The sequence below is a fragment of the Lithobates pipiens genome, unplaced genomic scaffold, assembly GCF_037356315.1.
Source record: "Lithobates pipiens isolate NorthernLeopardFrog02 unplaced genomic scaffold, aLitPip1_a1.2 Scaffold_25, whole genome shotgun sequence".
Classification (NCBI taxonomy): Eukaryota; Metazoa; Chordata; class Amphibia; order Anura; family Ranidae; genus Lithobates; species Lithobates pipiens.
In genome coordinates, this window is record NW_027507787.1 from 190,101,051 (window position 1) to 190,113,718 (window position 12,668).

Here is a 12,668-nt window from a genome sequence, read left to right on the forward strand (position 1 = left end):
GTCTAATGGGAGTGGTTTCATAATTATCGATCAGCTGTAGTACCATCAGGGCACAAATGACGAAAGCTGCTGGGCCTGCATCCCTTGATGCCCCTTTCACACTGTCGCGACTTGAAAGTGGCGCAATTTTACTGTGATTTTACAGCGATTTCAGGGAATGCCTGTGTAAACTTAAGGTCTATGGACCTCAACTCGAATCAAAGTAGGACCAAAGTAGTACAAGGACTACTTTGAAGTCGCACACAGGGCCGGTGCTACCACTAGGCGGACTAGGCAACCGCCTAGGGCGCACTGCCACCTAGGGCGCCCGGCCGCTGGTTATTTTATTCCTGCACTGTCCTTGCCATGTCAAGCAGCAGTGACCCCCCCCTCCCCCGCGCCGCTATGGCTTTCCGCTGATGTGTCCATACAGACAGTAATCCCCCCTCCCCCTATATCATGATGCAGCGAGCTAGTAACGACGTGTCCAGTTCAGCAACAAGCAACCCCCAGGGCGCTCTCTGTGTCAGTGTCAGGCTCAGGAAGCCCCCCCTCCCCCCCCCTCTCTGCTCTCCGCTCTGACTCCAGCTCTCCCCTCCTCGACTGTCAGTCTGTGACATGACATGTCACATCCCACCGACTCACTGAGTCTGCTCTCTGCTACAGCGTGTGTCCATGTCAGTCCAGCAGCAAAGCCCCTCTGGCCCCGCCCCCCACGATCTCCTGGAACGGAGTATAGATGAGGATACATGCATCATGGGATACAGCATGGTGGTGTGGTGGCTGGCGGCAGCTCTCCGAGCCTGGGCTTGCTGGAACAGGAAGACTGGTAGAGGCACCGCAGGACACAGAACAGAAGGCAGCAGCAGGCAGCCTGGCAGGTACCGTACACAGGCAATGAGGCAATACAGCAGAGTTGGTGCCAGCGAGGAACAGGTGTTGCTGGTGTGGTAAGTAAAAACTGTTGCTTCCTCTCTGACTTAATGAGATTGTATATGTGATGACAATGAAATGTAATTTTAAAATGTGTGTGAGTGTATATGTATTCTATTGACTGATCTACCAAATGTCCCCCCCCCCCCCGAGTCTGTATTTGATGGGCACTGGTGAGGCGGCATTGATGGGCATTGGTGAAGCGATATTGATGGGCGCTGATGAGGCGGCATTGATGGACGCTGGTGAAGCTGCATTGATGGACGCTGGTGAGGTGGCACTGATGGGTGCTGGTGAGACTGCATTCATAAGCGCTGGTGAAGAAGCATTGATGGGCACTGGTGAAGCGGCATTGATAGCCGCTGGTAAGTCTGTATTTCATGGGCACTGATGAGTCTGTATTTGATGGGTGCTGGTGAAGCGGTATTGATAGCCACTGATGAGTCTGTATTTGATGGGTGCTGGTGAAGTGGCATTGATGGGCGCTGGTGAGTCTGTATTTGATGGGCGCTGGGGAAGCGACATTGATAGCCGCTGGTGAGTCTGTATTTGATGGGCACTGGTGAAGCGACATTGATGGGTGCTGGTGAGTCTGTATTTGATGGGCACTGGTGAAGCGGCATTGATCGCCGCTGTTGAGTCTGTATTTGATGGGTGCTGGTGAGTCTGTATTTGATGGGCGCTGGTAAGGTGGCATTGATGGGCGCCGGTGAGTCTGTATTTGATGGGTGATGGTGAGGCTGTATTTGATAGGCACAAGTGAGATAGAATTTGATGGGCAGAGGCAAGGCTGCATTTAAAGGGCACTGGTGAAAATGTTTACAAATAAAAATCTACTATTTTATCGTTTATCGTTTTGAATTATTTGATCTAAAAGCTGGTTTGGGGGCAAAACTGTAAAATTTCCACAATTAGCTGGTCTAGCAAAGTGTCGCATGCAAAGTAGTAGTGGTCATTAAAAAGGTGGGGTGTACATGGGAAGGGCAAAGGGGGTGGAGTCAGGGGTGGGGCCAAGGGGGGCGGCAAAATGAGGTTTCGCCTAGGGTGTCAAAAATCCTTGCACCAGCCCTGGTCGCACAGATATGAATGGTAATCATTGGGAATCATGGAATATGACTTGTCATGCTACTCTAATGTCCATAGCTGCAGGAAAAGTTGCACAAGTGTGAAGGGGGCCTTAGACGTGATTTCCTATTGGGAGTACCTCACCAAAAATAACATTTTTGTTGCAGGAGATGCCTGAAATCTTACTTGTATCTTAGTGTAGACTTCAGTGAAAATCAGTGAGCCAATCGCAGAAGCAGGAAATTATGTTTCTGGGGAGGCATTCTGTGTACAGAAACAACTCCAGGTAGCCATATTGCAATGCATTTTCAGAAAATTACAGAGCTGAATGTCGTTAAAAATTACTTTTCAATCACAATTGTATAAGCTATATTTTTTCTTTGCTATTTATTTTTCCCCACAAAAGTGGAGTTATCCTTTAACCACTTGCCACCTGCCGTATAGCAAAATGACGGCGGCAAAGTGGTTCTGTTATTCTGACTAGATGTCATATAACGTGATCAGGATAACAGAGCCAGCGCGTGGCGATCAGAGGAGCAACTTCCGATTGTGGTATGAAGCCTCTGACAGAGGCTTCTTACCACGTGATCAACAGTGACCAATCACAGCTGATTATCACGTGAACCAGGAAGTGCTGGTAAACAGCAGTCCTCGGTTCACGCTGACAGGGAGAACCGATCGGCGGCTCTCCCTGTCAGAGGGGGGGTCTGTGCTGATAATCACCACAGCCCCATCAAAAGGTGCCCATCAGCTGCCAACCAGTGCCCATTACCTGCCAGCCTGTCCCCTTCTATAAACGCCTGTTAGTGCCCATAAAAGTGCTGATCAGTGCCCAAAAAAGTGCAAATCAGTGTCCTGTCAGTAATGCTTGTCAGTGCTCCATCAAAGTGCCAACAGTGCCACTCAGTAATGCCTGTCACTAGCTCCTCATCAGTGCTGCCTATCCAGTGCCACCTATCAGTGGCCATCTTTTTTTTTTCAAAATTGTTGGTCTTTTTTCGTTTATATCAAAAATTAAAAACCGCTGAGGTGATCAAATGGCACCAAAAGAAAGCTCTATTTGTGGGAAGAAAATGAAAGTTTAGTTTGAATAAAAATTGCACGGGCAACACTGTACCCAAAGTATGACAGCGCTGAAAGATAAAAATTGTCCTGGGCAGGAAGGGGGGAAAGTACCTGGTACCCAGGCCAATTCTGACATTTCTCTCCTACATGTAAAATTCATAATTTTTTTGCTAGAAAATTACATAGAACCCCCAAACATTATATATGTTTTTTATAGCAAAGACCCTAGAGAATACAATGGCGGTGGTTGCAACTTTTTATCTCACACGGTATTTGAGCAGCAATTTTTCTGTGAAGCCTAAAATAAAAAAATAAAAACGATCATGGCTTCCCAGCCGAGGCGGTGCCGTTATTTGAATGCAGAGGCCGGGCGTGACGTCATAACGTCACTCCCGGCCTCCAAACGATCACAGAGACTCCGGCGACCATCTGGTCCACCGGAAATCTCTAAGATCATTATCCGGGGGCCGGCGGATCCTGTGTCCGACTCACCGATGGAAGCGGTAGAAGCAAACAGGAACAGCCGCTATGATCGTTCTTATCGTACAGGGAATCGCCGGCTGAAAATGCCCATATCTGAATGATGTCTGTAGCCTCAGGCATCATTCAGATATAACCCCGGAAAGTTGAGGCCATCCCAGGATGTCCACCCGGCGCGAAGTGCTTAAACAAATCCGAAATAACAGGAAAAAATTTGTCCGAAATTCGATTTCAAATCGTTTTCGAATTCAATTGTTTTTCCAATTTCCAAAGAGAATAAAATAGAATAGAAAATAAAGCAATAGAAAAGGAAAAAATAACAGACAATAAAAGAATATAACAGGAAATAAAATAATAAAATATAATAGAGTAAAACAGAACAAAATAGAATAGAAAATAAAAGAACAGAATAGACTAGAATATAATAGCAACAAATAGAATAGAATAACATAAGAATATAACCATCTTCTGAAATGCAAATTTTAAATAGAATACATTTGAATACATAAGAAAATAATGAAATAGAAAAGAATAGAATAGAAAAAAATTATTCTTTCTATTCTATTTTTTTTAATTATGACCATCTCCCAAAATTCAAATTGAATCAATTTGAATTTGAATTGAATAGAAAATAACAGAATAGTATAGAAAAAATAGAATAGAAAGAATATCCATTTTCCAGAATTTGAATTTCAAATGGAATAAATTTGAATTTAAATAGAAAATAATAGAAAATAAAATAATAGAATAGAATAAACAAATACAAAAATAATATAATTTAAAAAACAATTGAATAGATTAAAATAGAAAGATTATAACCATTTCCCAAAATTAAAATAAAATCAATTTGAATTTGAATAGAATAGAAAAGAATAGATTAGAATAGGAAGATGATTATATTCATTCTATTCTATTCTTTTGTTTTGTTTTTTCTATACTATTGTTGTATTCTATTCTATTCTTTTATATTCAATATTAAAATGCAAATTGATTCTATTTGAATTTTGTAAAATGGTTATATTATTTCTAGTCTATTGTTTTTTTCCATTCCATTCTTTTCTATTCGAAGTTCAGAAGATGGTCTTTCTAATTTATTCTATTCCAATCCGTTCTTTTATTTTCTATCCTATTTTGTTCTGTTTTACTCTTATATTATATTCTTTTATTTTCTGTTTATATTCTTTCTATTCTATTTTTTCTATTCAATTCCTTTATTTTCTATTCTATTTTATTCTCTTTGTAAATGAGAAAACTATTTGAATTTGAAAACTATTCAAAATTGATTCAAAAACTTTTTGAATCGTTCTGAAAAATGTACTAATACTAACAAAGCCACTAAACGCATTTGTTTTGTGTACAGTGAAATATACCTGGCTGATCCTTCCTTCAGTGGTCCCTCCTATCTTTTCTGTGTCCCCATTGCAGCCAGAGATTGTGTGGACCAGCTGTTATCATCTACTAAACATGCTCCAGTTTCAGTTCCCTCCAGTTCCTCCCTTTTCTTATTTGCGCCGCCCATGTGACTGTGGAGTCACACATGTGGGTGTATACACAGTGTATACACAGTTATAGTTGATGCTCACCTCCTTCCATCCTCCTCCTATTGCTAAACACTATGGGGACAGAAGTATGCTGACTTGATTACTTTTACTAAGAAACTCACAAAAAAGCTTAGTTTTAATACAAATCAGTATTAAATACAACAAATATATTCGTAAAAAAAGAGCCTTGGATGTAGATGCCATCTTAACAAAATATAAAGGTAGTGTTTTTTTTTTTTTCCAAAAAGGCTTTTATTAGAGTGAAATTAAGGCATTACAATTGAGGAACAAAAACATCACACAAATAAAGAGTACATGAAGTACAATACAATAATAACTACGTGATGTATCAATAAAAGACATGGCAAAGTGAACCACATAGAAAATAAACTAGATGATCCTGCGAACAAACAAAGTTAGGCAAGATAATATAGATGACACAGAAGTGTAATCAGATATGCAGGAGATTACGCAACAGAGAGCAGTACATTGGTTGAGGAGCCCGTCGAGTCTCCTATGCAGTCGTCCACCCCCAATGGGATCACACTGTGGACTTTTGAAGGGTATTAATCCCGTAAAGTGGTATATAAGGAGACTCAATTTGGGACATGTGCTAGAACATATGGAGAACCGTAGCTAACATAAGGACAGGGGTAAGGGGGGGGAAGTCAGCCTCGGGGAGTGTCAAGAAGGAGTAAAGAAAGGGGAAAAAGAGGATGGAAAGGGGATGAAACGGTGTGCGAATACAGGGGAACCATTGCTTGGAAAAGACGTTAGTCTAGTCAGATGTCAGCCAAGAGGAATACCAGAATGCTTTTCTAACTAAGTATGACTGTGGGTATTGGTGTGTGACGTAGAGGTCCGAAAATGTATCCAGCAGGCCCATTTATTTGAGAATTGTTCAGGTTTGTCATGTGCTTGATGAATTAATCTCTCCAGTTCTTCTATTCTATCCATCTGACGGAGCCATTCCTCAAAGGATGGTGGCGTATTGGAGCGCCAATGACGTGGAATGCATTGTGTGGCTGCATTTATCAAATGTGGGACTATTGAGGACTTATAAGTTTTATATGACAGTGGGGTGTGGTGTAACAGGTATTGTGCCGGAGAGAATTCTAGTTGATAAGTCGTGACTTTAATTATTGTGTCATGAATTTTTTTCCAAAAGGGTTGAAGTGTAGGGCATTCCCACCAAATATGCAAGAAATTTCCTACTGGAGCATTACAGCGCCAACATGTAGGTGGGACATCCGGGAAAATTTTGTGAATCTTATCAGGAGTGTGGTACCATCTAGAATATATTTTGTAGCGATTCTCTTGTGTGGAAACGTTGATGGACCGTTTGTGGATGTGATCATAGACGCTTGCCCGTTGTTGTGTAGACAACGTGATTTGTAAATCTGAGTCCCACTGTTGTATAATGGGGTTGTGCAGCGTGGGTTTAGAGCTCAGTAATTTGACAATAGTTGAAATCACATGTTTTTGTGGTTCTGAACAGAGGCAAAGGGATTCAAACGGATTTGGGATAGTGGTCCATCGCGATAACGGCCTTATAGATGTAAGAAAGTGCCGAAGCTGGAGAAAAGTGAAAAAATTGAAGCGAAGTTCAGGGAATTTTTCGATCATAGCAGGCAATGATAATATTTTCCCCCGATCAAAAAATTGGTAAGCTCTGTAAGTGTTGTCCTGAGGCCTTCCACCTGATGTATGCTCGACAAGGCCTGGATGGAAGTCAGGATTTGAAGAAAGGGGAGTTAGCGGACCCTGTGGCGCATTGATTTGTAGAGATCTGCACGTTTGGTGAAAGGTTTTAATAGTAAGGGATGCATGTAGCAAGATATCGGGATGGTTTGCTTTGTAATCCATGGCAGGTGGGAAACAGGGAACGGGACAAATTCCTGTTCCACTGCAATCCACATTTTGTCTTTGCGGTGTATATGCCAGTCCACCACTCTTGCAAGCATAGTGGCTTTATAGTAAGTGTGAAGATCTGGCACACCTAGGCCTCCACATGACTTAGGGAGGATGAGTAACATGATGGGAAAAGGGGAGGGGGAAATTTTGGGACTTTAAATGAGGTCATAGCCTCCATCCCTATCAGATATAAGATATAAAATTAAAAACAAGAGCTAAGCGGGACTTTAAATGAAGTACGGGGTCTTTTATTGAAAAAAAAGGAGAAATATTGTTATGCGATTATATGATGCGACAAAATTACATGTATATTAAAGAGGTGCACAGACAGACACATTATTAACATTGACATTTTGTTTTATATAATCTTACTGACCAATACAGAGTAGGTTATAAAAGCGCACCTCCATTATATACATAAGACAACCAAATATGGAAATAAATTAAACAAATAATACAATGTAGGCAACAACTTTGAATCTATGACTTCTTGGTTGTTGCAGTGGATTAGTAAAGAAAAAAACAACATAGTTGATGCAATTTTTCAAGAATTGATGCTAGTTGAAATTGGGGTACCAAAATACACAGCGATTATTGGCTCTACGCGTTTCGCGGCTTACTACCGCTCGTCAGGAGCAAGCTCGTGATTGGTCTGAAAATACAGAGTAGTGGTAAATTAATGTTTGCAATGATGGAACATGGGGAGATTGAAATACCCCTACCTAGTGGTCACCTACACATAGCCATGCAGTCAAAAGTGCAGCGCCGAAAGCCTAGGCACCCAAAGCGATGATACGGGAGTTGAGGAGGCCCATCCAAGGGCGAGGAGGCCCACAGAATGCACACACAGGCAACCACCGGGACAACAAGGGCGTTTAGTAAGTGAAAACGAATATGGAAATATAAAACTGAGCCTAATGGGTGAAAAAATGCATGGTAAGAACTACAGATAATCTGAGAATTGTGAAAGAAAAATGCGTTGAAAAAAGAAAATGTTGGGGTGGATGTGTGATGAGTGTAGGAGAGGGTTAGCATGGGAAAGGGGGGGAGGGGGAAGAGGGCGGAAGAAAAAGGGGAAGGAGGGGGAAAGTGGCTGTGTATGACATGACCCAGTCTGAATGCCAGGTGACAGAGTGAGTAGTGACAGAAAAAAGTAAAGAAAGAGGGACATATGGATTGATTGTGCAAAAATACCTTGTGTGTGGAAAAAACGCGAAAACAAGGGGTGACAGTGTATGATAGGTGAATAGCCCCAGTTGTTCCGGTCCCACCTGCCGCCGCCAACCATGGATACAGCCAAACCGCCGTCTGGGGGCCCCCAGCGTCACACACTCAAGGACACCAAATGGAAGAGTGAGCAATGCCAGACCCGGGATATATACACACTCCGAGTCAGCGTCCACACCCACACTCCAGGTGAAATGAGGATGTAAATCAACCTAGCCTGAAAGGCGGCACCCATAACAGTGATGCCGTACAAACGGTGGTGAAAGTGTGACGCCGATACGCAGTGGGTGAACGCGCCCCGCCTCCCAGCCAAGAGAAAAAAAAATAAAATCTTGGATGAGGAGGGCGGAGGGCGTCCCCCAGTGCGCATCGCAACTCCCGATCATGACAAAAAGGAATGCAGCGATGCAGACGACACCAACACCACCCGACTGCATAGGTGCGTCAAGGACCGAATAGTGCAAAAAAAAAAAAAAAAAATTTTTTTTTTTTTTATTTTTTTTTTTTTTTTCTTAAAAAAAAGATTTTGGAAAAAACAATAGAAGCTGCTAAATCTAAAACAATGATGAATAATAAGATACTTTGAACAATATGGTCCAAAAAAAAAAAACAAATAAACATTGGCTTAAGTATACAAGACACCTGTCTTCCATCCCTTATATCAATAGTAACATGATGGGAAAAGGGGAGGGGGAAATTTTGGGACTTTAAATGAGGTCATAGCCTCCATCCCTATCAGATATAAGATATCAAATTAAAAACAAGAGCTAAGCGGGACTTTAAATGAAGTACGGGGTCTTTTATTGAAAAAAAAGGAGAAATATTGTTATGCGATTATATGATGCGACAAAATTACATGTATATTAAAGAGGTGCACAGACAGACACATTATTAACATTGACATTTTGTTTTATATAATCTTACTGACCAATACAGAGTAGGTTATAAAAGCGCACCTCCATTATATACATAAGACAACCAAATATGGAAATAAATTAAACAAATAATACAATGTAGGCAACAACTTTGAATCTATGACTTCTTGGTTGTTGCAGTGGATTAGTAAAGAAAAAAACAACATAGTTGATGCAATTTTTCAAGAATTGATGCTAGTTGAAATTGGGGTACCAAAATACACAGCGATTATTGGCTCTACGCGTTTCGCGGCTTACTACCGCTCGTCAGGAGCAAGCTCGTGGGAGGATGAGTTTGGCCCAACTCAATCGTGGGGGGCGATGTGACCAGAGAAAATTTCTACACGTTGTTTTATATGAGCTAAAAAACGCTTTAGGGATTGTGATAGGAATGGCCTGTAGTAAATATAGAAATTTAGGGAGGACAGTCATTTTTAGAATGGCTATTCTGCCAAACCAAGAGAAGGAGCCTCTATGCCAATTTTGGAGGTCTGCTTGGAGCCGATTGAGGGCAGGGGCGAAATTCAGTTCATATAACCTCGAAAGGTCGGAGGGGATTTTGACGCCCAAGTATAGGAGCGCGTCCTCTTCCCAGGAAAAGGGAAAATTGAGGCGGCACTGTGATACTATATGATCAGGTAAGGACACATTCAGGGCTTTTGATTTGTCAAAATTAATTTTTAGATTAGAAATCTTAGAGAAGGCATCAAGGTCTTTCAATAGGTTTGGAAGAGTCGTAATCGGGTTAGAAAGATAAAGCATAATGTCGTCAGCGTACGCCGCAATTTTGTATTGATTGTTTTTAATGCTGACTCCGTGAATGGAGGGATTTTCTCTAATCATGCGGAGAAAGGGTTCTAGGGTAAGGACAAAGATGATCGGGGAAAGTGGGCATCCCTGTCGTGTACCATTAGTGATGGAGAAGGCGTTTGATAGGCGGCCATTCACTCGCAAACGAGCGGTGGGGGAGGAGTATAAGAACGATATCATCTGTATCAATCTGTTGGGTATACCGATGTGTTGCAAAGCCGCTAGCATGTAGTCCCATGCCACCCTATCGAACGCCTTCTCAGCATCCAATGATAAAAAGAAACCTTTGGTTTGCGAGGTGGTTAACCAATGATGAAGATTAATGGTTTTAGTGGTATTGTCCCTGGCTTCCCTTCCAGGGACAAAACCCACCTGATCTGGTGACACAAGATTTGAAAGCAGGGGTAAAATACGGTTAGCAAGAATTTTAGCATACAGTTTAATATCTACATTGAGTAGGGATATGGGACGGTAATTCGGAATTAAGGTTTCATCTTTGCCAGGCTTAGGGATCAATGTAATATGCGCTTGTAGCAAGTCGGTAGCGGCATGTGTATGAGGAGAAAGATTATTAAAGGTGTGCAGGAAATGTGGCAGTAGAATATCCGCAAATGTTTTATAATATGCTGTGGATAGGCCATCTGGGCCTGGGCTTTTGCCTGTTTTAAGTTGCTGAAGGGCAAGGAGTACTTCTTCCTTAGACAGGGGGGAATCCAGCACTGTCTGATCTATATTCTCGATAGGGGAAGGGGAGAATTTAGATAAAAACTCCCGTATCCTTTCAGACCTATCTCCCCTTGCATCTGCCGACGACTGTTGCGGAAGATTATATAGGTCATTGAAATACTGCACAAAATGTTCCGCAATAGCGTCAGCTTCTATGATGGATTTCCCTTGGGGAGTCACTATTCTGTGTATAGTGTGTTTAGCTTTTCTGGTCTGTAAGGCTCTCGCCAAGAATTTACCAGCCTTATTTCCAAATTCATAAAAAAATTTCCGTGATAAGGCAAATTTACGGCGTAGGTTCTTTTGGATTTCTTCCAGGAGAAGCTCCCTAGCATCCACTAAGTCTTTAAGGTATGTGTCGGCCAAAGAGCGTTTATGTAGGCGTTCGAGAGAATTGATGCGCGCGTACAAAGAATCTAGAAAAGCTTTTTTGCATCTATGCCGTTTAGCTGTTAGGGAGATGAATAAACCGCGTATCACGCATTTATGTGCTGCCCAAATTGAAGCGGGAGGCGTATCGAGATTAGAGTTGTCAGAGAAATATTGCGAAAGACATTCCCGGATTTTTACCGTATTTTCCACATCTAGCAAGAGCGAATCGTCAAGTCGCCATATTATAGATCTAGGGTTGCCCTGTACGAATTTAAGGGTAACTGTGATGGGATTATGATCAGAGATCAACATTGACTCTATTGTGGCTTGGGACAAGCAGTGAATGTCCGCCTGTGAAAGGAAGAAGTGGTCAATTCTGGAGTATTTAGAGTGTGGGGAAGAGAAAAAAGTAAAGTCTTTCGTATTCGGATGAAGAGTGCGCCATGTGTCATGAAGAGAGAGGATTTGCAGTTGAGATTTAATATCCCTTACAGCGGAGTATTTCAAACATGTTTTGCCATTGGAGGTGTCGAGAGCGGGGGATAAAGGGACATTAAAATCTCCTCCCAGAAGGAGGATGCCTGACTGGAAAGAGGTGAGAAGGGCCAGGGTTTCTATAAAGGTAGTGTTAATGATCTTTGACTCTGCCTAAACCATACCATTGCTCCAAAAATACACATTTAATGTTCTGTAAAGATTTATAGGGAGCTGTAAAACATTGATATGTATAATATAATTTGAATTGCTCTTCTGAATGTCTTATTTTTATTTTATTTTTTTTTTGTTCAAGTCGTGTGACTGGCACAGCACCAATCAGGGCTGGCCAGACATAGACTCGCACTGTAGAGAGCATACATCAACATAGTAGTAGAAGTCCTTGCCTAGGACCTTTCCCTGCAGATGCCAAAGAACAGGGAAAGGGCATGTGACCGCACAAAACACTGTAGGAATAAGGTACTTAGAGGACTTTTTCAAAAACCCAGGAGCTGGTGTTGGTCATTAAGTGTCTTGTGGTTGGAAGGTTTGGTATGCCTTAAATGGTCATGGTGGTTTACCTCTATTCTTTACAGCTGTGACGCATGCCAGTCTGTATATAAAATAATGAGATTGTCAGGGGGCTATTCCAGTATATACAGAATACCAAAGGCAGTCATCCTGATGTATTTTTTTGTGGGGCAACTTGCGTTCATTACCAAGTGACTTCATATAAGTTTTCAGCATTGCATTCCTTTTGCGCTACACCTATCTTCCCTTAGTCAGACTTTTGTAGCTGATATATAATGCATATATATATACAGTATATACACATACATGCACACCCTGAGATATATTCATTGGCTGGCTCCTGTTGCTATGCCCTACCATGGGTCCGAGTGGGTTCATTGGACCCAGGAAGCACTTTGAGAGGGGCAGCAAATTGAACCTCAGAAAGGAGGGAGAGACAAGGGTGCTCTGGTGAGGCTGGGTATCTGGTCCTTAGTAGCAGTGAAGAGATGGCACTGAAGGCAGCGCTTTGTAGAGAAGAATCAGCTCTAGAGGGTCATAAAGGAAAGAGAAATGTGCCTCTAAGTGCAGTGGTTAAAAGATTTATTACAGGCACAATGGGATTAAAAACACTTACAAGATAGTAAGAAGTCATATA

The 12,668-nt window shown here is 41.9% G+C and overlaps 1 protein-coding gene and 1 long non-coding RNA gene across 2 annotated transcripts in view; one reads left to right on the forward strand and one right to left on the reverse strand.

The window, feature by feature from the left end:
• KAZALD1 (Kazal type serine peptidase inhibitor domain 1) overlaps positions 1–12,668 on the forward strand; it is an 87,076-nt gene that overhangs the window by 47,210 nt on the left and 27,198 nt on the right. The window lies entirely within an intron of this gene.
• LOC143930757 (uncharacterized) lies at positions 7,106–8,214 on the reverse strand. The gene is made up of 3 exons (XR_013262823.1): positions 8,172–8,214; positions 7,715–7,891; positions 7,106–7,629 (listed from the first exon to the last, which is right to left on the reverse strand). It is a non-coding gene; the product is annotated as an uncharacterized LOC143930757 (long non-coding RNA).